Source organism: Ictidomys tridecemlineatus, chromosome 5, assembly GCF_052094955.1.
Source record: "Ictidomys tridecemlineatus isolate mIctTri1 chromosome 5, mIctTri1.hap1, whole genome shotgun sequence".
Lineage (NCBI taxonomy): Eukaryota > Metazoa > Chordata > Mammalia > Rodentia > Sciuridae > Ictidomys > Ictidomys tridecemlineatus.
Genome location: NC_135481.1, coordinates 89,674,676 through 89,699,450, shown reverse-complemented (window position 1 = coordinate 89,699,450; position 24,775 = coordinate 89,674,676). Strand labels below are relative to the sequence as shown.

The 24,775-nt window shown below is 42.4% G+C and overlaps 1 long non-coding RNA gene across 1 annotated transcript in view; it reads right to left on the bottom strand.

Annotated features, from left to right (window-relative positions):
- Positions 1 to 9,040: 9,040 nt before the first annotated feature.
- LOC106145317 (uncharacterized) overlaps positions 9,041 to 24,775 on the bottom strand; it is a 57,850-nt gene continuing 42,115 nt past the window's right edge. Inside the window, exon 3 of the long non-coding RNA XR_013439074.1 lies at positions 9,041 to 9,393. This is a non-coding gene — a long non-coding RNA (uncharacterized LOC106145317). The remainder of the gene's footprint in view (positions 9,394 to 24,775) is intronic.

Below are 24,775 nucleotides of genomic sequence, written 5' to 3'. Positions count from 1 at the left end.
CCAGAGTGCGTGATTAGAGATATAATCTTAACATCTTCAAAATCAAATTTGATAAGAAGCTTGTGACTTTACTAATGCTGAAACAGAGAACTGCTTGATCCCATTGTGGACCAGGAATTACCAACTGCAAAGTCACGAAATTCCAGTTTAGGAAGAAGAGCTCTTCAGTTCTCCAGCCCCATACACCATCCAGTTTTGTTTCCCTGAATCTGAGCCAAAATGCTGGAGACGCAGAATCATTAACCTACCCCCAGCGCCTTGAGGATTTGGCACTCCCTGGGAAGAGCTGACATTCCAGGGAAACCAAGAGACAGAGCCTGGGGGCAGCAACTAAATCTGGTAATGCTGTGGCCACCCCAGTCCTGGTTACAGGGATGTCACAGGATTTAGCAGCAGAGAGACTCATCCCCCTGTGAATTTCTTGTACAGGATTGAAAGGATATTAACTGATGGTGGACCTAGGTGCAAACTGTAGCAAACAGGTCACATCTCCACTCCCCTGATGTGCCCACTGGAATATGACACAGTTCTTGATGCTACCAGGCATCCAGACACACCCCAAAATTTCTCTTTCTCTTTCTTACACACTTAGATAGAAGCCAAAGGACTTCTGAGAGGGAGGAATCTAAGTTGTTTGGACAGATGGGGTTACTATAGCATGCCTGAGGGGTTGAACAATCCCTGAGACCAGATGGCTGAACTAGTGCTGAGCCCCTGAGAGGGAATCCACGGAGAGGAAGAGAAGGAGGAGGGACCAGACAGCTGCCTCTGACTCCAGGGCAGTGTAGACAGAGAGCTCAGCCCAGGCTTGATATGAGAAGGAAACTTCCCAGACCAGCCCCAGGTTTATGTCCCACCACAAGGGCTCAGCATGGCTCTGAAGAGCAGTAGATTGGAAGAGTGTGTCTGTCAGTTTGCATGTGGGGCCCCTGAACTGAGTGCTGCCAGGAGAAGGTCGTTATCCCCCCATATCATCACAACACATATGCATGCATGTACACATGCACACGTGTGTGCGCGCACACACACACACCTTTTGTAACTCAAATAACCCCTGAAGATACAGCTCCTCCTTGGGGAGGCTAAGGGGATGGGATGAAGGACTGAGAAGTTTCAGGGTGATTATACTCAAATAGATTCTTCATCAGGATGCTTTGACTTAGAATTTAATTCACAAGTGATTCAAAGCCCAAAAGTAGGGAGCAGAATATTAACCTACCTGCATTTCTCTTCCTGGTTTCTATAGCATTCATTCATTCTTTTCAAGCAAAAAATTTTGAAGACTAAAATTAAAATGGCTTATGAGACCACTTTCCAGTTACTTGCTATTAACTATTTATAAATAAAAACAACATGATACATGGTTAGAAAAGTCAAATATTATGGAAAATATAAAAAATTTTCTAAAATTTAAAATCTGCTGACTTCACTCCCCAAAGACAATCACTGCTGAAGAGAAGAAGAAGAAGAAGAAGAAGAGGAGGAGGAGGAGGAGGAGGAGGAGGAGGAGGAGGAGGAGGAGGAAAAGAAGAAGAAGAAGGAGGAGGAGGAGGAGGAGGAAAAGAAGAAGAAGGAGGAGGAGGAGGAGGAGAAGAAGAAGGAGGAGGAGAAATTTCTCAGGAAAAAAGTGTTGTCTGTGTGCATATCAACATGTATATTTATTTTTTATGTTTATAAAGGGATATAATTTTTGCACTTACTAATGCATCTTAGGGACCAGCACATACAACTCTACTTCATTCTTTTAAAACATGCATAGAGTTCTCTGATAAGGGTAGATATGCCATACAGTTAATATTTATTAACAAATAAATATTAAGTAGCTTCCAGGTAGCCATTTTGTTTTGTTTTATTTTTAGTTTTACAATACAAATCATTCCAACATGAACTGTCTCATTTATACATTTTGGTATATTTTTGCAAGTATATCCACAAAGTACATGTCTATGTCAAAGGCTTATATCCATTTATATTTTAAGATAGTTCCCATATTGCCCTTTTCATGTGCCCCTCCCTGTTATAGCAGTTCTTTCCTGCTTAATAAGGGTCATTCAATCCTGTCAAGATGGTAAATCAGTGGTGCACACCTGTAATCCCTGCAGCTCAGGAGGCTGAGGCAGGAGGATCACAAGTTCAAGGCCAACCTAAGCAACTTAGTGAGACTGTCTCAAAATAAAATAAAATAATTAAATAAAATAAAATATAAATATGACTGGGGATGTAGTTCAGTGGTTAAGTGTCCTTGGATTCAATCCCTAGTACCAAAAAATGATGGTGAATCTTCAATTTCCCTGCTGTTCTTTGTCACAAGGAACTCAAAGTATCTAAATGAAGCCACAGCTTATAGTTCAATAAAATTCTTGCCTGTTCCCAAGTGAAAGAATTTCCCTTTGGGATCCAAGACGTCTAACTTCACAGACCTCCAAAGATATGAGGATGAGGATGAAATTTCTCCTGTTGGCCACTGGGAAATATGGCTAACAGGGCCACTCCTGCTTCCTTCCCTTGATTCCTAGGGGAAAATGTGGGGTTCAAGATTCTGGGTACATCGACTCTGATATGTTCTTTCCCACCCTGGTCCCTGGCGGGCACAGCAGACCTGCCTTAGTGGGGTTGAACCTTCTGTGGAGCTCCCCTGCTCTTAAGCCCTGAGTCTGATTCTCAACTGTCTCTGTCCTCTGGCTGCAGGAAGTAATAGTGTCCTTACATGCCCCCCAGGAGCTCCTCCAGCATTGACAACATTTACAATAAATGATTAATTACTCTTGGCTTTATTACCCTTTTCTGAGCATCAATATAATAACCATATCCTCCATATTTCTCAAATGCCTGAAACCTTGCACCAGTTAAAGCATTTCCTTCCACAAGAATACAATCACAGCTCATAACCAGTGAGCAGTTGCATGGTCACCTTCCTCAGGTTATGGATGTCCACGTACCACCACTGATACCAGCTGGGTGGCTGATAATCCAGCTCTAAGACCTATCTCTTCATCTCCCTTCTTAGAACACTCCTGGTACCCATTATCCCCGCTTGGGTTTCTCAGTAAGCAAACTCTGAGGTAGAGACCAGCATGCAGGAGTGCTTTTGGTATCAAGAGCTGTGAAAGGGAAGGTGTTGGATACAGAATGAAGTTTAGCTACAATGCAGCCCAGGGATGCCTTGGCCAATCCTGCAGGGAGCTCTGAAGATGGGTTGGCTCTTCAGAGCCTCCTGAATAGGGGCAGAAGGGCCGAGTTCTGTGCCATCATTAACCAATCACTGAATGTGGGCTGCTAAGAAGTGGGCATGACCCTGGGCAAGACAACTGTTTCCAGTTTAGAAATTCCTGAGGTGTAATTGTTGAGGGCTTCTGCCAGCAGCACTCCAGCTGGGGTAATAACTTCTCTAGTGCTGAAGGGCAATCCAATATCAGCAACCTCCAGGTAACCCAAACTTTATTATCTGTTAAATAATAGTCAGACCTGTTATTTAAACCCTTAGCTATTGCTGGGCATGGTGGTGCATGCCTGTAATCCCAGTGACTCAGAAGGCTGAGGCAGGATGATTACAAGTTCAAAGCTAGCCTCAGCAACTCAGGGAGGATGTAAGAACTTAGTGAGAACTTGTGTCAAAATAAAAAATAAAAAGGGATGGGGATGTGGCTCAGTGGTTAAGCACCCATGGGTTCAATCCCTGGTCCAAGAAAAAAAATTAACCCACTTAGCAACTCTTTGTCAATATAAAAAAGTGTTTATGTCATCTGGGAGCCTATACCTTCACAGGGGGCAGAACCTAGTCCAATTATTTCTTTACAGTTCATTCAAGGCTGCTGGCAGGAAGCATCAGTTCCTCAACACAGAGACCTCTCCTTAGGTCCCCTGGAGTGTCCTCACAACACGGCAGCTGATTCTCCCTAAGCAGGTCCTCTGAGAGAGCAGGGAAAAGGAAGAAGCCCCTACCCATTTCTGCCCTAATTTCAGACATCGTAAATCATCACTTCTGCCACCTTCTATACCTTAAGAGTGAGTCACCAAGTACTTTCCACCCTTAAGGCAAAGGAAATTAGGCTTTGCTTTTTTTTTTTTTTTAAAGAGAGAGTGAGAGAGGAGAGAGAGAGAGAATGAGAGAGAATTTTTAATATTTTTTATTGTTTAGTTCTCGGCAGACACAACATCTTTGTTGGTATGTGGTGCTGAGGATCGAACCCGGGCCGCACGCATGTCAGGCGAGCGCGCTACCGCTTGAGCCACATCCCCAGCCCAGGCTTTGCTTTTTGAAGGAAGTGGCATCAAATAATTGTAGACAAGTTTTCAAACCACTACACAGAGAGAGAAAGATATTCCTTCAAATGAACAGCAGTAGGCACTTCTGAGAGAAGAGAGGATGAGTGAAATATAGGAGCTTTTGCTTTCTCTCTATTTTTTTAATGATAATATATTCTTATAATATTTTATATTAAAAATAAAAATATTTTGACAATAAATAGAATATTATTGAAAGTATAGCAATCAAAGAAACTAGGTAAGAAGTGAGATGCTCATCCAAGAGGCAGACTATGACTTGCTGCCCTTCTCCACCAGGGTTCCTTCTGCCTGATCCCACCCAACTAGACACAGATAAATGAGGAACACAATAATCACAGCTTCTCAGAGGAGTCATCATTTTCCTAGAACATAAACAAGGAGTCAGATGATTGCACTTTATTGAGAAGTGAAAGGTTGGGAAAAAACATTAGAACCATTAGTCTGTTTCCTGCATCTCCATCCTTCATCCATAATTTCATTTAATGCAGAAATAATCTTATTAGCTTTGATGGCTTGATTGCAGGCTCTGACTGGAACACAGACATCCCAGGAATGCCCAAGAGGAGAGAGCTGGAGATTCTTCTATACATTGATGGCCCCTTCAATCCAGACCCAGGGATCCATTCCCTTTCCTATATCCAACAGTCAGGGCCCACCCAGTATCTCCAGCCAAGTAGGGAACCCTGTGGGAAAAGCTGTCAATGTTCAGGCAGAGAAACCAGAAGCAGCTAGGCAGGAGCTATATCCTGGGGCCAGATGGACTCTTGGGAATGTCTTCCCTGGAGTCAAGATGTCTCCACCCTACCTGGGTCTTTGTTGACCCCTTCAGGCAAGGAATGGAATTTCAGTTGTGTCCACACCTGACCTTGCTCCCATCTCCCCAGGCTCCCACACCCTCCCTCACCTGACCTTTGCAGAGGAGAGGTGACAGAGTCCCCAGACTGTACATTTTGTGAAGGAAAACTAGCCTATGAGAGAAGCAAGTAGGAACAAACAGGACTTTCTCCCCGCCTTCAGGAAATGTTTTGTAAATGTGGGCTATCCTTCTCAATTTACTACTTAAAAACCATCCAGTAGATCCCAAAGTCATTGCTAGAGACACCCAAAACTCAACCACCAGCTATCCCAGTCTGTATTCAAGTCTTGAGTCTCTTATTTGTTTCTCCCTCTTTTGGAGAATACCCAGTCTGGAGAAAGTTTTGGACTGGACAGGGCTGCTTCCACAAATGGAGCCTTCTACCAGTATAAGCCAGTGTAGATACAAAGTGGCCACCCCAGAGGGTGTGGGCAACAACAGCATTATTCTGATTCCATCTGCTGCCCCCACAGGGCTTCTTAAGAGGCAAAGTCTCCCTCCAACCTCATTCCCTGAAATAATACATCTTACCTCTAGCCTTCCCCACTCCTCTGAGAAAGATTTCCAAGACCAGGGTCTGGGGTCAACAAAACCCAAGGGTCTATCCGGATGTAGGAGTCAGAGCTCTATCTCAAAGCTTCCCCCAGAAGGGGCTCTACGTGTGGACCCTGATGCTTGCTTTCTAGAGAATGATCAGGTGGTGAGGATTTTCCCAACACTGGTCAGACCAGGATTGTGATTAAAGAAGAACTAACGAAGGGGTAGAGTGCTGGGGAGTGATACTGGCCAAATTATATTGTTATTTTGTCTATCATGTGCATATACAGAAATATAACAACAAATTCCATCAGCATGTACATCTATAATGCATCAGTAAAAAATGCGGGGTGAAAGACATTAAAATTGCATTGGGTATTATGGAAAAAAAAGATGAGTTAATGAAAGACAGATTGAATCTTGGAAGATAAAGATTAGCTTTAGAACAAATGTCCATTCTTCCCCCTGCCCTTTCTTCAGGAAAAAGCATCATCCATGTGAGAGTAGGCTTGAAACATATAGGCTGCTACACTGAGTTTGCTTTATAATTCTGCACAAGAAGTGGCACAGCTAATGAGTTCTGTACAGTGAGCTTTTTCAGATAGTATCCAACCTGGAAGTTGTTCCCTTCTCTCCAAGAGCCAAGGCTGTTTACAAATACCTCAATGCAAAGCAGAAAAAGAGATAAGCCATTCCCAGATTTTAAGCAATATGCATTTTCACAGAGTGAACAATGTACCGTCTCTGGTAAGCTGAGTAATGACCCCAAAGATACCCACATTAATCCCTTGAGCCTGTGAATATTTTTTATGTGACAAAAAAAAGGCTTTTTAGGTATGATTAAATTAAAGATCTTGAGATGGGGAGATTATACCAGGTTATCCGGGTGGGCCCTGAATGTAATCACAAGTGTATTTATAAGAGGGAAAAGAGAGGAGGAGGTGGTGTTACTAGAAGAAGAGAAAGTGATATACCACAGAGACTGGAGCTGATGCACTTTGAAGATGAGGAAGGGGGCCACAGGGCAGAAATGCAGGTGGACACTAGATGCCAAAAACCACAAGAAAATGGATTATCCCCTAAGACTCTCCAAAAGAAACCAGCCTTGTCAACACTTTGACTTTATGTCCACAAGACTAATCTCACACCTCTGACCTCCAGAACTACAGGAGAACAAATTCACATTGCTGTAAGCCACTAAGTGAGCGGTAGATCATTACAGCAGCAATAGAAACTACTATATTATCTTTAAGCCCTTCATTGCATGTTATTTTAAATAGTTTTTTGAAATAAAACTGACACATAATAAATCGAAAGTATTGAAAGTGCACAATTAGTGTTTGGGGTTTTGGTTTTGATTTGGTTTTTCCTCTCTCTTTTTTTTTTTTTTTTGGTTTTTTTTATTTGTTTGTTTGTTTGTCTTAGGTATTAGGGGTTGAACCCAAGGGTCCTATGAATCTTCATGTAAAAATCCTTATAGGCTTTCAGTTTTCTTGAGTAAATACCTACAAATGGAATGGCTAAATCATGTGGTAGAAGTGGATTTTACTTTGTGTGTGTGTGTGTGTGTGTGTGTGTGTGTGTGTGTGTGTGTGTGTTAATTACTAGGGATCAAACATCAGGGTGCTTTTCCTCAGCCCTTTTTATTTCTTATTTTGAGACATAGTCTCACTAAGTTGCCAAGGCTAGCCTTGAACTTGTGATCCTCCTGCCTCAGTCTCCCAAATAGGTAGGATTATAGGTGTGCACCACCACACCCTACCTGTCTATGTATTTTACTCTTTAATAAACTGTCAAATTGTTTTCCAAAGTGGTTATGCCATTTTATACTCCCAGCCACAACAATACCTTGCTTTCAACATTTTTCAAATAATTTAAGTTTTTCACTAATTGAAGCTCATCACCATCCCAAAATTTGGTAAATAAATGCAATTTTACTTTGATAAAAACATGGATAACCAGACATGGTGTGCACACACCTGTAATCCCAGAAACTCAGGAGACTGAGACAGGAGGATCACAAGTTGAAGGCCAGCCTCAGCAACTTAGTAAGACTCTGTTTCAAAATGAAAAACAAGGCTGGGCATGGTGGTGCATGCCTGTAATCCCAGAGGCTCAGGAGGCTAAGATTGGAGGATGGCAAGTTCAAAGCCAGCCTCAGCAATGGCGAGGTGCTAAGCAACTCAGTGAAACTCTCTCTCTAAATAAATACAAAACAGGGCTGAGGATGTGGCTCAGTGGTCAAGTGCCCTGATTTTAATTCCCAATACCAAACAAGCAAACAAGGATATAAATGACAAAAAGGGCGGGGGGGAAAACAGAGAGAAACATAAAAAATACTATCAATCAGTCCCAGCAAGAAACTGATAGCAAGCAAACTAAGTTAGTTGAGGAGATTTTAATAAAGGAACCTTTGCAAAGATGTGGGCAGGAGTTAAGAAATCAACATCAGAGAGTACAGTCCCTTGGTTGCCCTCTCTAGGCCTGAAGGATCTCCGGGAAGGAATATCTGGGCTTCCAAAGAGAGCAGTTATAAGGAAAAGGCTACCCATTAGGAGTGGAATACAGACCATCCAATGCTTGCTTGCCTGCTTGCTTGTTTTTTCTGGTACTAGAAATTGAACCCAGGGCCTCACACACACTAGGCAAGCACACTATCAGTGAGCTATATCCCAGCCTTTTTAAAATCTTATTTTCAGACAAGTACCACTAAATTGCCCAAGCAAGCCTTGAACTTGCGATTCTCCTGCTTCCTCTGTCCTAGTGGTTGGAATTACACATCCTGGCACCCAGTTCAGACACCCATCTTAAACTGGAAGGAACTGAGCTATACTAATAAGTCCCTACTAATACCACTAATACCTCCACCTCACTTTGCACCTTGCTCCCATCTCCCACTGATGATTTCCTTTAGCCAAACCCAACCAGAAGCCAGAAAGCATGAGTCTACTGATGTCTGTTCAGGCCGACCTCACTGACCTGTGATGGATGCATAGAAAGGGCTCTGGAGGGGCAAAGAGAAAACCCCCAGGACAGGAGCTAACAGACAAAAGGGACAAGGAGCTAAACTTCCTTATTGTCTACCTCCATCCACAACATGAAAGGATTGAAAAAACAATACATGAAGACTTAGAAGTTGGGTGGTGGCTCACATCTGTAATCCTACCTACTGGGAAGGCTGAGGCAGGAGGATCACAATTTCAAAGATAGCCTCAGCAACTTAAGTGAGACTCTGTCTCAAAATAAAAAACAAAAAGGGTTGGAGGGGTAGCTCAGTAGCTCAGTAACACCCCAGGAGATGTCCCTGGGTTCAATCCCCAGTATAAAAAAAAAAAAGTAAGATGTAGAAACACGCACAGAGAAGGTGGTGCCCTATGATGTACAGGGCTGTTTATTCTGTGCCCCAGAATTCAGACTCCATGTGTCAGTGCGGTTCTCTCGGGTCTGATGTCTATTTTGAAGGGCTAAATCACAAAACGTGGTGTGATGGCTTTGTGCAAAGTGTGAACTAAGGAAACCTGTGTCTCTGGCAGGAAGACCTGAGACTTACAATACAGGAAAAACTGGACATGAAGACAAAAAATGTCTTTGTCCCTTTGAAGGACTGCAGAAGCTTTAGCAGGACAGCTCCTCTTGGCAGATGACCATTCTTCCTCTTCATAGATGATCTGTTTGGGGGTTAATCATCTCCATTTTCTTCATCATTTGGACTGCTGAAAAAAAAAATACGATCAAGGGAAGAACTCAGGTATCCATCGGGTCTACTGAGAACTACAAATTCTTCTGTATCCTTTTTTTTTTTTAATCTCATAAAACCCTAAAATATATCTCTCTTGGCTTATACTTACTATTTCATCTTTTATGGAATCTTTGTGATGTCCATGAACAAGCCATTTATAAGATATTTTTAGAACACCTAATCTCAGGTGGGAATACTGAGGCCTTTTCTCATCTATTTTAATAAAAATTGACAGTATGAACATTTCAGTGCCTAATATGGATAAATGTACCAATCACTTTTTACAAAATAGTCACTGAAGGAAAAACTTTGAAATATTAATAGGAATTTGAACATCTGGATATGCAGTCCAGTTCCCTTTAATTGGAACTTTTGAGTGATCTAGATTCCTTGCTCTCTTTATTCAGAACTTCTGAAGGGGAAAGTTAAGAAAAGTCTGGCTTACTGTTGTCAGTTATTTCTTCCAGTTTCTGCAGTCCAAGAATCAAATAAAGTGACACTAATAAGACAAGTAGTTTGCTATACATATAGACATGTTCATGGGCAGGAAAACAGTCAACAAAATTTTTTATTCGTTTGCTCACAAATGTGACCCAATCCAAGAGAGTAGGAAGAGTTAGATGTGAAGTATGGAGTTTTGGGTTTGAATTCCAGTTATTTCATTAACTAACTATATGTTCTTGGGTAAAAATCACTTAGTTTCTCTGTGTCTATTTCCTTTCACAGAATGATTACTCATCGAGACCAATTATCCAACAGTGAGTAACCATCCAACAGAGACAACCCTGGGGTGGCTACAGCCCAGGAGAGGCCTGATGGGTTATGCAGGAAATATCACAAAATGAAAGTAATGAACAGCCTAGAACAGCAGGCAGTCAGCAGAGAAGGCTAGGACATGACACAAAGAAGCCAGCTTTTCGAGAGGGCTCAAAACAGAATAGCAACACAGAATCACCCCACTACAGAAAGCCAGAGCCAACCCAGATTAAAAAAAAATGCCAGCAGGCATTTGTACAACACATTAGTGTCCTCTGGAATCCAGCTGACAAAATTCCGGAAAAGCAAGCTTTGTGCAAGTACATGAGCAAAGGCTATGACGTCAGACAGAGCTCTGTACACACTGGCACAGGATAAGAGTAATGAAACTTGGAGAACTAAATGCAAGGGAAAGCCAGCCAGAGCAAACACTATTCTCCCAGCCATACCTGGATGAGGGCTTTTGCCAATTCCCTTGGGGAGAAATTGGAAATCAGTTGAAGTCCTTCAACAAAGGTACACTGAGTGCCCTCGCCCTCATAGGTGTTAGGGGCAGATACAACCATCAACACAAACAGCTCACCTTATACTTACAGCTAATAGGAACACCTCAGAGAGAACTGGGAGGAAAGGAGCCAAGGTGTGACAAAGCCACAAATCCAAGAGGTTGGGAAGCACCTGATCCAAGCAGAGTAACAAGGACAGAAGCCAAAAGAGCAGGCCCTTTCCAGAAAGTAAAAGGAGTCTGGGCATGGTGCCTGTAGTCCCAGCTGCTCAGAGGCTGAGGTGGGAGGGTCACTTGAGCCCAGGAGTTGGAGATCAGCGTGAGGTACATAGGAGACCCCATCCAAAAAAAGGAAGCCGGAAGAAAGAAAGAAGCTGAAAGGCAACTCCTAAGAGCAAGGGGAGAGAGATGTGTCAGATGAGGCTCGATGCAAGAACAGGAGCCTGGCCTGGCAAGACCTGGGAGACCTGGTTAGGGGTTTTACTCGGTTCTAAGATCAGTGGGAGGCCACAGAAGGATTGCAAGCAGGGGCGCAGGACTGGACATGGGTTTTGAAAAGATCACTCAGCTCTAGTTTGCAAAACAAATCAGAGCCCCCGTACGAGGCTTAAAGCTCACGTAAAAGCATGTCCATGTTACCTGAATTCTCTTGCTGTTGTACAGTAAAGAATTTCTCTGCTATTTGTCCTGAGTTCCTGACACAGAGCTTCTAAAATCCTTGGAATTTCCCACGTGCCGCAGTCTGGCTGGGCACAAGACCACGAGCCACTCACAGCTTTGTAGATCAAACAGCAATTCTTTATTCCTGAACTCACACCGGCCTCTACACACATTCTGGGGAAATCCAAGTTCTGCCCACACAATTTCACGTACTCCACCAGGATTTTTTTCCCAAAAACTTTCTGAATTCCATGAGAACTCAACGGGAACTCAGGCAGCAGGATACGCCCTATTCCCAGCAGGAATAACCTTAAACCTGGAACCGCCCTAAACCCAAATTGTCCTAAACCAGGATACTTCCTAAACCTGGATCCACCCTAGTCCTTGAGCAGGGTCACATTTCTCAAACATACATGCAATGTCACAGTGAATGTCCAAGGCAAGTCCATTTCCATGAGTCCTTCCTCTAAGCAACATGGGGAACGCTGGCAAGGAAATTTCGATGCGTCATTCCTACTTGGCAATGGCCCTCAGCAAAGACCCACTTCAAACGAAATAAATTACAGATCACATTCTCAATATGCCAAACAAAGCACATTAATTAGCAAGATACTGGTGTTTATGATTAGCACATCATTTTAAAATTCTGCCAGTAAAAGTCTTGGGGTCATGGTAATCATTGTGATTCAAATCTGATCATAAAATTTTTCATAACTTAGAGTAACATCTCATTAGAAATTATTTGGGGAGGGGTGCTGGAGATTGAACCCAGGGCCTTGTATATGCTTGGCAAGTACACTACCACTGAGCTACCTCCCCAGCACCCATAAACGATGCTCAATAATAGTTCCCACCCATGATGTCCACAGTGACAATGCTTCTGGTCCCAGTAATTAAATGTGTAATAATAATTGTCCAGGAGGAAAATACCCAATTGTCCAAACTCTTTATCATAGATGTTGCTGGAAGAACTCAACCAGTCATGGAGCAATTCAATTTTTTTTCTACCCCTATGTAGCAAATGCCTTTTTACCACTTTCCTTTTCCTTCACCTCCAAGAATATTCTAATCACTGCCTCCATAAAAACACACACAAACTTTTTTTTATGATTAGAAGTTAGAGCAAGAAAAGGAATGGCTAGCCTTTTCCTCCTTGTGCTGTTGGGTTCAGAGCTCTTGCCAACTCACTTCAAAGTCTCCAGACTTCATCCTTCACTTCAGGATCCACCCCCATAGCCAACACTGTCAGCTGCTTTAGACTGGTTTTGCAAGAACCAGAGGGCAGAAGAGTTGACCCTAGCCTCAGCTTCCTGGTCTATTTCTCTTTATTTTGTGCCATCAAGACTATGCATAGGTTCCCACTCTTGGTCAGCTTTAGCAAGATTCTTGAGAGATCACTTCAAGTATGTCATTATTAATTGTGTTCCTGAGTATAAAGAAAATAAAGATAGTATTCTCTAGCACAGAGTAGAAGGAAGCAAGTGTATGGCACACAGGATGTGTACATAAGCAATGTACATACATTTTATAGTTTATGTGTTTTGGCCAGGTTTTATTTCCATGTGATTTTTAATGCTGTACTTTCTCACATAACTGTTTGCTTTTTTCCAAAACAAACAATGTTCAGAGATACAGGTAGCATTTACCAGTATGAGGTTTATCCAAACTAATTAATTACAAAGTCAAAGTGCTTTAACAAGCATTTAGAGTTTTCGCCTATAAAAAATGTAACTGATCCTTGTAATTATATAAATGTAGCTATACTCAACCTAGTAATGGCATTGATGAAGTTTCTTGTTATTATTTGATCACCAGTAATTGGGCCACTACAAAGCCAAACAGGATTTCTAAGTGCTATTTTCATTCCCCAAAAAATAGAAAAACCCAAGATGAAACCTTCTTGGTCACAGTGAAAACCCAGAGGACTATTCTACCTGTCTCTTTGCATGAATTTCACCTCAAACATACACATACAAAAAACCTACTTCAAACAAACCACTATCATTAACTCAAACCTGATCAATAAAGCTAGCAGAAGGTGGTCTCTCTCCATGCCATTAGAGGGAAAAATACACCACCATTATTTAGGCAACCTGGAGAGAGAGAGGGATCTAATTTTTTTCCTTCAAAAATAATAAGAAAAGAAAATAGCAGTCTTTTAGATTCTGTGAATTGGACACTATGGTTGGAATTTATTTTGCAAGATCTTCATAAAGTCCTGTGTTACTTGAAAAGTAATATTAGAGTTTTGCTAATCTGATGGTTGGAATAATTAAAACCCATGCCTTTTGAGACAAAACAGTAGATTTCCCTCTGCTAACTTAGATAGACTTTAGTTATCTATGGTGCTGCAGCCATAGGACCAAGTTTGCCTCCTCATCTTTAGAAATCCGTTGTTCTTTCCTCAGTGTCTGGAATAAGACTACAACTGTTGATGTAAAGGGCTCAGGACAAAGACCATCCAGCTGGGACTGTTGGAAACAAGGTCAGCGGGGCCAAGCCCCTGCCCGCCTGGTTTCTTGTTGAAACATGTTCATAGACCAATGGAATCAAATATACCAGGAGGAACATACAGCAGAGGGAGCCCTCCTCTTGGTATTTTTCCTTTTGATGAGATGTGCATTAAGGTGACCTCTCAGAGGGGCATAAATATCTTAGACATACACACCAAGCAATCTCAATCTTAGGTATCTACTGTTTAGGGGAATTCTCTTTCATATGTCACAGCTTCTAGGACTTGGAGACTTTGGGAGTCTTCATCCCGTGGGACACTGAATCTGAGAGTTGTCTTGTTGCCAGGCCACTTAGCAAGAGGCCTCAGGGTGGGGGCCATGCACCACAGACAGCAGTACATAGTTGTGTTTTTAACATTTAAATTTAATCAGATTGCTTATGTACACCTTTTCACACTTGTCTCATAATAATATGTACAACCTAAAATATGTAAGTGAAAACTGTGGACATGTTTTTTTTTTTTAAATCCAATCTTGAAACTGCAACCATTCGTCCCCTCAAAGATTCAAGAGCTAATCAGAAGCATTAATGATTATAATCTTGCTTGCCAGCAAAATTGTAAAAAAAAAAAAAACTCATTTGCATCAACCAGGCACTTCATATTCCATTATTGTCCTAGACTTAAGCACATTAGTCTTGCTTAGGGCCTCACTAAATTACTGAGGCTGGCCTTGAACTTGCCATTCTCCTACTTCAGCCTCCCGAATCCCCAGGATTACAGGCATGGCACCACCCACCAGCTCCCTTTCTTTTTATTTCTTTTTATTTTTTTTTTAAAGAGAGAGAGAGAGAAATTTTTAATATTTATTTTTTAGTTTTCAGCGGACACAACATCTTTGTTTGTATGTGATGCTGAGGATCCAACCCGGGCTGCCCTCATGCCAGAGGAGTGCGCTACCGCTTGAGCCACATCCCCAACCCCCTTTCTTTTTATTTTTTTTTTTATATTTATTTTTTTAGTTGTAGTTGGACACAATACCTTTATTTTATTTATTAATTTTTATATGCTGCTGAGGAACAAACCCAGGGCCTTGCACATGCAAGACAAGTATTCTACCGCTAAGCCACAACCCCGACCCCATCCCTTTCATTTTTAATAATTTTGCCACCACCTGGAAATCATAAATCATTTTTTGCTTTATCGTCATTCATCTCCCATCAGTCATCAAATGCTGTGATTCTGCTACTGGAGTCTCCAGTGTCACCTCCTCACCAACCCCTGCTGCTGCCTCTGTTCACACCCTCATTGCCCCCATTTGGGCAACTGTAAAAACCCTGTGGGAGTCTCCCTATGACCATCTGTTCTTTATGGTCCCCAGCATTATCTTTCAATCCTCTACCAAATGCTTATTGATCTTTTACCAAAAGTAAAATGAGCTGGGCACGGTGGCACACACCTGTAGTCCTATCTGCTGGGGAGGCTGAGTCAGGAGAATCACAAGTTCAAGGCCAGCCTCAGCAACTTATAAAAACCCTGTCTCAAAATACAAAATGAAATAAAGGGCTGAGGATGTGGCCCAGGGGTTAAGCACCCCTGGTTCTAACCCTGGTACCAAATAAATAAATAAAAATAACAGACTAAAATGATGGGTTACTTACTGAAACCACAAGGACGAATAAAACACCTCCCCTGCTCTCAAGGATCTCACAATCTAAAATGCATTTTTTATTTTGTCTCTCACCTACCTGAAGTTCTTCAGGGGATGCCCATGGCCCATATGTTGAAATCAAACTTAATAACATCACAGTTGCTCTTGCTCACATTCATGGGATATGGCCCCAGTTGAACTGCTGTGTCTCCTCTCCCACCATTCTGCCACATACACTCAGGCTATCCTCCCCAGCTGCCTGCAGCCTGTCCCCCTTCCAAGATTCATGCAAACCAGGTCTTCCACCTGGAAGGCCCCGCTTCTAGAAACTCCTAGGTGGAGGCATCCTGAGCAAGCTCACAGACTCAAAGGAGGAAAAGCCTGAATGACAAGTCAGAAATTTTCCATAAGTGCCACAAATGCATGTACAGTCCCTACCATGTGGCAGGTACTAAGGACTCTTACATGATTTAACTCATTGTTCCTCACAGGTATAAGGCAAGTACTAGTTAGCTTCACTTTCCACATGAGGAAACTAAGTCACAGGAAGTTCAAGTAAACTTGCTCAAGGTCACCACCTGGAAAGTGGCCAAGCCAGAATTTGAACCTAGTTCCAAAGTTGGTACTTTTAACTATTTTAGTAAACCATAATAAATTCCCTTTTTTAATACATATACTATACCATTGGCTCTGTTCCTCTAGAGAATTCTGACTAAAACAGACAACAAATTTTCAGTCTCCCTGAGGGGCAGACTCAGTGAGAAGCCAAATGATGCCATGAAAGGGTACTTGATGAGCATCCACTCAGAAAAGTACCACCATGACTCAAGTGTTCTGTGGGCTCTTAGTAGCCTAATACATCCCTACCCACCAAAATACTACCACTGTCCCTGGGCCCAGAGACACCAAGGGTTCACCCACACCTGAGCAACATGGACACCTGACTCTCGTCTTTCGGGGGCCTGTGGTTCCTCAGCCCTTGTTCTGATGAACAAGTTAATGTCTTCATCCAGGCTCAGGCAGACTGAAGTGGCCTGCGAGTCCCTCTGCCTCTTTAAAGGGACCAGACTCTTCTCTGCTTTGATCCATTACGTTGGTTTTCCTGTTTGCAGCTCAGAGAGCACTTATCTTCCTATTTCAAAGTTCTTGCAGGTGGCCTCACTGTGGCTATCTCATTCTTCCTCCAAAAGGCAGCTAATATCACCCATAGTTGAGAACGACAAAATAGTGATGAAGGTCATGGAGAAGGTCCTCAAAGCAATACCTAAACCTAGACCTTCTGACTGCTACTTCTGTTTTTTCCACCTTATCCCTCATTGAAGAGAAGATCCACGGCTACCCCAGCACCGCTGGACCCAGAACCATTGGGCCAGCCTGGTGAGTCTGCCCCTCCCTGGTTCACACTGACCTCAGCAACCCACCCCAGCAGGATCCTCAGCTTCAAGCTTCCCTAGTGTCCCCCACATTGTGAACCCAAAATGTCTGGCCAGAGTGGCCACCCACTGCATGACCTACACTTTGGTTTCCGTCCACTCTACACCATATCAAGTGGTCTTGGCCTCCACTGATTCCACCCCACATCTCCCTCTCCTTGCCACCCTTTCCCCTTCCCACCTCCTCTGAAGCCTTTGCCATTATCTCTGATCATCCTTTGCATCATCTGCTTCCTTGGTCCCCACTTCAAGATTCTTTTACCCGGTCCCCACTACTTCAGGGGGACTCCTGGAAGACCCTCTCCCTACTGTTCTTCTAGCCTTGGTGCTGTCTCCACTCTCCCATCCTTCCATCTGTGGCACAGTAACCACGTGTCCTGAGTTTTCCAATACCACACTGATTTTGACTATTCTGTCTCATCATGAGACCATTTGGCCAATTCTCAGATCAGAAATAAAATCAATGTAGATTTATTGCACCTAAATGTCACTCTGAAATTGGTGCCACCTGCACAGGATACAAAATTCAGAAAGCACCAAAGGGTATAAAGTGGTCACTTCTTAGTCTTGCTTCTCAGGCCCACAAGCCCAGTTCCCCTTCTCAACAGCAGAGACTGCAAGCAGTTTCTTACACTTCACTCCTAGAAGTAGTATGTGAACCTCTGACCCAAGTAGGATTGTCCAAGTTTCAGTGGCAGCATTAGCAGTTTCTTAACCACTTATAAATTTTACAGTATTTAAAGAACTTTTCTACATCCAACTTCAATCCCACACCTTAAATTAATCCTGTCATTTCTCTAAGTGGCATTCCAATTTTTATTGCAGACACCCATTTCTCATTGTTCAATCACAGTATTGCTAAAAGTTTGGTTGTAGATAATTTCATATACGTATTTCATTTTTGTTATTTTTAACAGCTGTATAATATTAATGTGGGATAACATCCAATCCTTCATTCCTTTACTTTAAGTTTTCACAATTATAAATAATATCAGTAAAACCATCTATAACTTCTTCTTCTTTGAATTATTGCTTTAGGATAAGTTCCCAGAGTGGTAGTGCTGTAGTTTAGATCTTCCCCCAAAGGCCCATATGTTAAAGGCTTCGTCCCAGCTTGGTGCTATTGGAAGACAGTGGAAACATTATGAGGTGAGGCCTTGTAGGAGGTCTTCCAGTCATGCGGGCATGCCTTTGAAGGAGATATTGGGAATATTTGCTTCCTAGATATGAGGTGAGCAGTTTTGCTCTGCCATATTCTCCCTACCATATGTGCTGCCCCACCATAGGCCCAAAGCCACAGGGTCAACCAACTGTAAACTGAAACCTCAAAAACCATGAGGCAACATAAACCTTTTCTCTGTGTAAGCTGATTTATTTCAGGTTTTTGTTATAGTAATGGAAAACTGACTTACACCGGTAGTACCAAACCTAGGGAGTGATTTGAACCATATTGACCCAAATAACTCTCTTAGGCAAAAACAGTTTGCCATGCCTCATACAGGTGTGATGACATGCCTTATTTTTATTCCATCAAATATAATAATAAAACTTATTGACAAAAAAAATGCTTCATAATGTTTTCCTCTATATATTTCTGTAATAGATAACTCAGGTCAACACCTTCTGTCTCAGCATTAGAAACCCGCTTCAGAGTGACTGGTTGGATTTTCAGGACTCTGAAGTGCTTAGAGGTGTTGTATCCCACCGGAAAGGCAATTTGTCAAGGTCAAGAATGAGGTTGGCACATTCACCCGTCTATATTGTTCCATATCCACTGAGCTTTTTATTGCTGTTGCAAGAAAAGGCAACAGTCTTTCCAATTTATCTTCTTTTAAAAGTCATTTTCCATTTGCATACTGTTGCAGATGTGTTTGCCTTATTATTGAAAATGTGTATAAGATTCCTCTTCCTCATACCTGGACTTGAACTTGGGCTCTTCGCTTACTAGATGTATTCCTTGAACAAATCACTTAGCTTCTAGGAGTTTAAATTATCAGTGATATGGGAGAAGAGTATCAGTCCACCTCACACTAAGTGAAAGGAGGTGTGAGTGTGAGAACTGTCTTGTAAATTCAAAGTTTCTCCTCCTATGTTCATAATTACTTAGGCTATATGTCTCTTCATTTCAAAGTCTAATCTCTAAATGGTTCTTGAAAAAATGTGTTGTTGCCTCTTTAATTATTGATTTAGACCTTTGTGTTTGTTCAGATCATTCAGGATCTCCAACCATTCAGAAATTGCAATGCTAAACTCTCCTTCCAGATCTGCCCTCTCGAATGTTTCATTTCTTAATTTAGTTTCTTTAACGTCTAGATATAGTGCTCATGTCTTTTTTAACTGATTTAGGTGCCCCTGCTTTTTCAAGCTTAAATAACATTTTCAGTGTCTTTTGCACTGATCACTACCTTCTTTTTATTCTATTTTCTCAGAATAAAACAATAAGGAATTATTATTCTTTTGTTTAAATAACAAATTATTATTAAAATGACAGAGTATCTACTTTGTTTCTTTGAAAAGAGGCTCCAAACATTTTCTGAATTCTGTGTGTTTTTCCCTGTGGATTAAGTTTTTAAAAGTTTTCTGTAGATTCACTGCACTTTCTTGAGTTTTTTTATGGAACCTATATCAATATTTCCAGTTTAATGCATTTTCCCTTAAACTATCTTCGTGACTGGTTCTACTACACTGCTGGAAATTCTTCAGTAAATTTTTAAAAATTAGCAGGGTTTAAATCTATATCCCAGCTACTCAAAAAGCTGAGGGAAGAGGATTTCAAGCTTGAGACCATCCTGGGCAACTTAGCCATACACTGTCTCAAAATGGAAAATAAAGAGAGCTGGGGATGTAGCTCAGTGGTTGAGCACCCCTGAGTTCAATCCCTGGGAATGAGAAAAAAAAATTAATTAATTTTAATAGAATTTGGAAATGGGAGTTCGATTGGGCTTCTACTCACACTCCAGTTTCCTGGATAATATTCCTAACATGTCAGGCCTTTCTAGCCTCTTGTTCAACAGATTTGGAAAGAATTCAAAGACTACAGATGGTATAAGAACCAGAGAGCTAAATATTCTTATAGAAAACTGATGCTGGGGATGTAGCTCAGTGGTAGAGCATTTGTCTACAATCACAAGACCCTGGGTTCAATCCATACCACTGCAAAGAAAAAGAAAACTGAAGAATACCTTTTTGGGCTTTGTTATTGATGTTTAAGTCTCAGGCACAAGAAAAGAGAAACAAGCTCAGAATACTGAAATAAAATCTTATCACAGGGGCTGGGGATGTGGCTCAAGCGGTAGCGCGCTCGCCTGGCATGCGCGAGGCGCTGGGTTCGATCCTCAACACCACATACAAATAAAATAAAGATGTTGTGTCCACTGGAAACTAAAAAATAAATATTAAAAAAAAAATTCTTAAAAAAAAAAAATCTTATCACAGACCCTTTTAATCACCACTTCTTAGCTGTGTTCCTAAAGTCTCTGAACCTCCCAGGCATCTTGCAAGCTGGAGATGAATTAGTTGCCTTAGCTATAAATGAAAAGAATGCTAAACTATTTCCAAGGTCACTTTTCCAGCTCTGAATTTCTATGACATTAAATAATATTTAAGCTGAAAGTTCAGGCATTAATTGATGTGACCAGAATTATGCCCACTTTCTGTTACCCCACCTAAAAAAATGTGCATCTATGTGTTTGTGTATGAGTGTGTACATGTACACACACAACCCACTCTGATGTCCCCAATTTTAAATTTTTCAAACCAGCTATTATTAAGCATAAAATGAAGCAGTGAAAGAGAAAATAAGAGAACAGAATAGAAAATTCCTCCCTTGGGCTGGGGATGTGGCTCAAGCGGTAGCGCGCTTGCCTGGCATGCGTGCAGCCCGGGTTCGATCCTCAGCACCACATACCAACAAAGATGTTGTGTCCGCCGAGAACTAAAAAATAAATATTAAAAATTCTCTCATTCTCTCTCTCTCTCTCTCTCTCTCTCTCTCTCTCTCTCTCTCTCTCTCTCTCTCTCTCTCTCCTCTCTCACTCTCTCCTCTCTCACTCTCTCTTTAAAAAAAAAAAGAAAGAAAGAAAGAAAATTCCTCCCTTATGGGAGTCTCTCCTTCCCCAGATCTGCTCCAACACATGAGACAACTAAGAGAAGACCCAACAAGGCAGCGCTATGACAAGGTGTGGCTGAGGCACCAAATTTCTGCCCATTCTGGACTGTGAGGGGAGGCCCTGTGGCCCTCTGGTGGACAGACATTGTCATTACCACCTCCAGGAAGGCGCTAAGCCCATCTGGGATGGATGGAAACCTCTAGATGCTCTATACAGTGACCTGAAACTCCCCAAGGACCAACCCACAAGGGACAGACTGTGCCTGCAAAGTGCTGCTTTTGTTACTTCGAGCAACATTATTCTTGAAGATTTAAAAATTGTGGCTTAAGAAAGCTGGTTGAATTCCAAACAGAATAATATTAAATGGCCTACATCTTTACTAGAATACTGGGCACTCCTAGCAGAGGAAAATTTTTTAAAATTTCACACAATTCAGAACAAAGTTGACTAGAATGAAGTTGCCACCCCCAGGGCTTCATTGTCTCCTTTGAACTTTATACACTCCATTTACACTCAAAACATACATCTCAAAAAGACACAGTGGCAACTGTAGCAGAGAAGTAAAGGATAGAATTGTTTTGACAGCTTGTAAATGGGAGGATTGCAACTACTTCAAATTATTGAGAAGCCTTAAAAAAAAAAAAAAACCAGGATCTGGCTAAGTTGCTGAGGCATGATCCTGCCTCAGCCTCAAGTAGATGGGATTACAGAAGTGCACCACTGCACCTGGCTTAGGCAGCCAATTTGCAATGCTCATCAATATACCTATTCATTCATGCAAGCAACAAATATTTACTAACTCATACTGTGCCGATTGTTGCCTATTTGCTCAGATCTCTTCCTCATCCTTCTGAAACTACTCCCCATTTATTCCTGCCAACTATCATCCAGCTAGAATGGCAGGAGGCAAGGGGTGGCACAAGCCAGAGATTGAGGTCTAGACATAGGAAGTGACCAGATAAGTTTTTTTCTTTCTTCTCTCTCTGTTTTATCATCATTTTCCTGTAGTGGTCCCAGCTTCCCATCCAGTGGCTCCTCTCTTCTGGGTCTTTGGCAGCTCCAACTCCATACTACAAAGGAAAGCTAGTACTCAAATGTGTGGCCAATTCAAGGCTCCTGCCTTGAGGAGAGCAAAGTTTAAGAGTCTTATCCTTCCTCCAAGTTCATTGCCTATTTAATGTTGAGTCTCTCTCTACTTCCTGGTTGTTGTGTCCCGAGCTGCTTTCTTCTGTCAAGCCCTTCTGCCTCACCTTGGGCTCGGAACAATGGAGTCAGCCATCTATGAACTGAAATCTCTGAAACTGAGCCCCAAAATAAAATAGAATTTTTCACTGCTAAATAAATAAATAAATGTTAGCCCTTAGTATGTCTGATAACACTAAAACTCAGCACACTCCCCCCACAGAACTCTGGTCTCTCCTTTAAACTCCAGTTACACTCAGTCTACACTGTCAAACTCAAGAAGTCCTTACAAGTCAGCTATGGCAACTGAGAGGGGCCAAGAAAAGGAGGGAGTCCAGGTGTTGGTCAAGACTCTTGAACTAAGACCTGGAGCAGCCATGCTGGATCTGGTTCCATGAGCAAATGAGGCTGTACTGCCCAAAGGCATCAATTGAACATAATGGCTTAATTTATATCTCTTCTGTCTGTAGGCCGGTACTAGCTATGTTAACATCCTTGGGAGAACTGAGGAAATAGTCACTCAGTTAATATTGTACAGACCTTAATTCTTTCCTATTAAGAAAGTCTGATCCAATAGCAGAAGCTGGTTGCAGTAGTGCTTGTGTCACTCTCTTGAACCTGCCTGGTTCAAAGGAGCACACACAAACGATCACACTCGTGTACGAGTGAGATCCATTAGCAAAAGCAGAGGGGAAATGTTTCTTTGAAGGATGTGGGTATAAAGACAAGGCAAGAGAATATGGAAAAGCTACTAGGCAACCAGAGGAGCCCCAAGACACCCAGATCTCCTGATGGCTTCCCATTTCCTTCTGTATGTTGCTTGTTGATTTAACAAGGTACATCTGACTCACTCTACTAACCAGGCCCGTTCCATTTAACCTAAGGCAGTCAAAAAAATTCAACCTATTTCATCTGAACGTACTGCTTTGTAGGATCCATCTTTCTGAACATCTCTCTACACAAAACCAATCCCTCCCCTTGCCACCCTCACTGTCCCCTTACCCCCCCCACGGAGCCCTTTGAGAAGGGAAGGGATGAAAGAATGCAGAGAAACTATTTATATACAATGACTAAGTTCCTTGGGATAAATAATGAGTGGGGCACTAGGGAAAGACTCATATCATCTGCGTAGTGCCCCCAGAGTTCTGCCAACGCAGCAGGGTTGAAAGTTCCTGTGGGAGAAAAAGCAATGGAAGGCTGGGTGAGAGGTGTAGATAAATCTTGCTTAGTTTAGCATTTGATGGGGGAGGGGGCAGTTGTTTTCTAGGTGTTTCATTGACATGTCCTATTTCCTTGGCTGGAGTATAAATTCCTTGGGTGCAAGGAGGAGTTTATGCTGTAAATCCTTAATCTCCTACAGTGTTTAGCACAATGCTCCTCCCGCAGATGCTCCATCAGCATATTGTTGATTAATTAGAACCAGCTTTGGGGGGAGAAATGGTGTGTGCTTGCAACAATCACAGTGCAAGGTTTATGTGAAAGTATGGTATGAGGTTCGGGGGGGCAGAGGTTGCTCTTTATTTTGTGTGTGTGATTTGGCAGTACTGGAGATTGAATCCAGAGCCTCCCACATGCCAGGCAAGTACTCCACCACTGAGCTACATCCTCATCCTCCAGTATGAAGAGTAAATGATTTAAAAAAGAATACAGTACACTAGGAGCCGAGCATCTCCCCCACGCCCCTCCTCTCTGCAACATATGGGAGGGAGCCACCCATCCTGAGAGCCAGAGCCAGGGAGCCCCCCTGGCTGCTGGAATGGAGCAGCACTTCTCCTGGAGGTACAAACCCAAGTCTCTTTCTCACCGAACTCATCAGGAACAGCAAGCAAGCCAGAGACAGTGGATAATACTGGTGCCCCATCACTCTCCCACCCTTTGGGCTCCCCAAGGCCAAAGGTTTCTCTCATACCCCCTTTATTCATGAACTCTAGAATCCACTGACATTTAGGACTCACTACTCCCAGCCAGCAATCAGTTTGTACTGCCTGTCTCTGAGTTTCAGCTCATTTTTGGCAAGATCTGCACACCCGCACTCCTTGGTGGTCTTGGAGCTGTAAGATGGGACTGCCCGTTTCAGACTGAGCCTTACATGGTCCTAAACCCCTGGCGTGGCTCTCAGCACCATCAGCCAAGAGCTTAGATAGACAACTCTTCAGACAGAGTTTGGTACTAAAAACTGGCTCCCGCAATCTAAATTCACAGGAAGATGACTTGGTCCCGAAAGCCAATGAGTTAGCCAGGCACAGTGGCACACACTGTAATCCAAGCAACTCGGAGGCTAGGCAGGAGGATCACAAGTTCAAGGCCAACTTCAGCAACTTATAGGCCCTGTCTCAAAATGAAAAATTTTTTTTAAAAGAGGGGGGTATGAGGATGTAGGTCAGTGATAGAGCACCCTGGGTTCAATCCCCAGTCCCCTCCCCCCCCAAAAAAAAAGACAGTGAGTTAAGTTTCAGTGGGAAATGTGTCATTCCAGTGATGAGAAAAGGTGTTTCCATGATCCATATTGACCTGAAGTGCTGATCAGAAAGTACACAGTGAATCAGAAAGTACACAGTAAATGTGTACCTTCAGGAGAGAGGGTGTTGTCTTGTGATGAAGGATTCTC